General features: G+C 35.7%; 1 pseudogene; it reads left to right on the top strand.

Moving 5' to 3' along the window:
- Positions 1 to 2172: 2172 nt before the first annotated feature.
- LOC143615792 (putative pectinesterase/pectinesterase inhibitor 64 pseudogene) lies at positions 2173 to 3229 on the top strand (annotated as a pseudogene).
- Positions 3230 to 3567: the final 338 nt, after the last annotated feature.

Genomic DNA, 3567 nt, shown 5'->3' with positions numbered 1-3567 from the left:
ATTTTATAAATCATTTTGGATCACTAATTTCTCTTAAAGCAATTTTTTCTATAACAAAAAACGAACATTTTCAAGGATATTTTTTATATTTATACATATGTATACAAAGAATAACATGTGTGTGTACATATATGTACATGTTTAATACAAAGAATAACATGTGTGTGTACATATATGTACATGTTTAAAACTAAAAAACAAGTATTATATATATATGTATATGTGTGTGTGTGATTTAAAAACTTGATAACATACATATATGTACAATTAAAAGAATGCTAGCATATATATATGCACATTATGTAACTGAATATTAAGAGGTAATATACATATATGTAAAAAATAATAATAATAAAAACTCATATAGTTTGATAAAAAAAATGTTAGAGAAATGAGTGTTTTAATAAGGTTCTCAATTCCTAAATGGTTCTTACGTGATTCTAATCTTATTTTCTATAATTAAAATTTTTTTATAACAAATCAAATTATTTATAAAACATTTTAGTTTGTTTTAACAAATAATAAAAAAATACCTATTAAAATAAAAATAATGTAAAAAGTTATATAAATTAATGTTTTTATTACTAAAGTGCTACATATATCACTTTATTATTCTATACTAAATTATATGTAAAATGGTTTAAAATTAAATATATAGTAGTTTACTAGTCACTAATACATATGTTACACGTTATAAACCCAATAAAAAACACTCCACATAAATATGAAAAAAAAAAGTTACAAAAAAAATTGGCAACCCGGCCACACGGCCCACACCTCTTCCTTGAACCTGCCAGTCTATGAGGGGTTGATTGAGCGAAAAAAGAAACTGAAATGTGATAGGAATACTGAAACCTGAAATATTTGAGACGAGTATTGAGACAATTAATCGGATATGGAGATTGCTTTTAAAATTTTTCGCAGGTGTGGAATGGTTTAGGGATTTGCTGGCATACCCAACTATCCGATAACATACGCGCACTTATTGAACCATATATATTTGACATGTTTTTCTTTCCTTTATATTAAGTATTAAGTATATTCACTAAAGAAATATACATAATAATATTCCTAGTTGCTACCAACACAATTTAGTTTAAGTTTATATGGTATCTAATATATTTGAACCCGAAACTAGGGATGAGCAAAATCGGGACCGGTACCGAAATCGGTACCGATTTGGTACCGTCGGTACCGAATCGGAACCAAAGTATTAAGTTTCGGGATCGGTACGGTACCGATACCGGTATTTCCCGATATTTTACCTCCGGTACTGGTATAATCCCGGTACCGTACCGGTACCGAATCGAATATTTCGGTACCGGTACCGGTACCAAGAATTAGGGATTTTCGGGATCGGGACCGGTCGGTACCGGTCCGGTACCATGCTCATCCCTACCCAAAACCCACGAATATGTCCGATACACGAAGAGTAAGTACGTGATAGATACCTAACGGGTTATGGTTCTGGTATGGAATAGGCTTTCATCAGGTATGTGATTTGAATGACCTAAAGCCAATGTTGTAAAAATACCGACACTAGTCCCCTACCCCAGTGATTAACTTTGGGCTAGTCGGTCAATTAATCAGTCAATGGTCAAACTCAGCTAAAATCGGGATTAATCGAACTTGGTGTTTTCTGATGAGCTTCCGGCTTAAATAAACAATTTCCGGTGAGATTCCAACCAAATTTGGCGGTTTTCGACGAGATTTCAGCCAATTTCCAGCCAAAGTGTGTTTGTGTATATATAAATTGAAAATTACCTATAAAATTTTTGTGTGTATATAAAACTAAAAATTATACAATAAAGTCCGATTCGATCAATCTAGATTAATCGCTAGTTCTCATCCCGCCGCCCAAGTAACGACTTTTACAACTTTACTTGAACCTATCTTAAACCCGACCCATTTTCATCTCTACTTGGATGCCGCAGTTGTCTCATTGAAGATGATCTTATCGTAAACACTAACACAATTATTGCACAAGGGCACAACCATGTTCGGCTTGGTATTGTTCATTTCACTTATTGACGGCCACCTTCCATCCCAACCTACAATTATTGATCTACAAACGTTATATTACATCATCATCATTTTTAAATCTTATCACATATAGTTGCATTGAGGTGTTCTTGAATTAGACAACTTGACACACCAGTACTATAAATAAATCTTGAATTACATGAAACCAATAGCCATGACCAACTCAATGGCTATCATCTTCATCTTCTTCATTTCTCTTCTCATTCCCACACACCCAACCGCCCTCGCCTCCGGCCGCAACTATCCCCCGTCAACACAAGATGCACCATCTACTCCTGATCTGGTCAAACAAGCTTGTAACATTACCTTGTACCCAAAACTATGCGAATCTTCACTCAAGCCTTATCCTAAATTAGAAAACGCAATGGACATCGTTAAATCCTCATTAACCGCCTGCTATTCGTTGCTCCGTCAAGGTCATACCATGGCACTCGACGTGTCCCCAGCCGATCCATACCCCAATTTCACCGCAGGCCTCACCGAATGCAAATAACATTTCGAATACTACGCCTACCGTCTCAACTTAACAATGGAAGTGTTTCCACGTGGCGAGTTCAAGAACGGCCGTGCATGGCTAAGCGCAGCATCGACCTACATGGAGGACTGTTGGTCCGTAGTTAAAAACATGGACGAGAACGACCCGAATGCTATTGGAGTGCAGGTGTTTGTGGACGTTTTGGCTACTTACGCCAGCAATGCATTGAGCATGATGGTGGCATACGATGTGTTTGGGAACGAAACAAAATCATGGAAGCGGGTGAAGACCGAGAGAGAGGGGTTCTGGGAGGGTGTTGGTGCTGGTGGTGGTGATGTTGAACTGGGGATTCCGTCTTCATTGGTTCGTACTGATATAACGGTTTGTAAAGGCGGGGACTGTGAATACGAGTCGATTCAGAAGGCGGTGGACGCATCTCCTGACTGGAGTAAGGGGTGGCGGTTCGTGATAGGAGTGCGGAAAGGGGTTTACGAGGAGACAGTGAGGGTTGGGATTGAGAAGAGGCATTTGGTTATTTTTGGAGATGGGATGCGGAAGACAGTGATTAAAGGGTCTTTGCATGTGGGTCAGCCTGGACTCTCTACTTATGATACGGCCACATTTGGTGAGTCAAGCTCTAACCATAAACATTTTGGTGGCTATATATATCTATCTATATCTATAGTGTATATAATGCATCACAACTCATAGGCAAATTAAGACACCATTTTTAAGTAATTTATGAATTTTCAAACATATAGTACAATCTTACATAAGGGTAAATTAGTCATTTAACACTAAATTTCATGTATCTTTCATATTGATTCAAATTATTTATAATCTTATCTCCTCAACTTTAATCAACTTTTAAAAATTTAAAGAATAGTTATAACGTTGATCAACTATCTTTTAATTATATATTATTTATAATTTCACTTTTAACTCAAATTCTTTCACGATTTTTAAACGGTCATAACTTTTTTATACGTTAATATTTTTTTAAAAGAATTGCACCATAAAAATGAGCATTTAATTCTCTTTAATTTGAA

The sequence above is a fragment of the Bidens hawaiensis genome, unplaced genomic scaffold (assembly GCF_021521415.1).
Source record: "Bidens hawaiensis isolate Kalapana, Puna unplaced genomic scaffold, B.hawaiensis_p1.1 tig00044331_1, whole genome shotgun sequence".
Taxonomy (NCBI): Eukaryota; Viridiplantae; Streptophyta; class Magnoliopsida; order Asterales; family Asteraceae; genus Bidens; species Bidens hawaiensis.
Note: the sequence above shows the minus strand (reverse complement) of the source record. Positions and strands in the feature narration are given on the sequence as shown.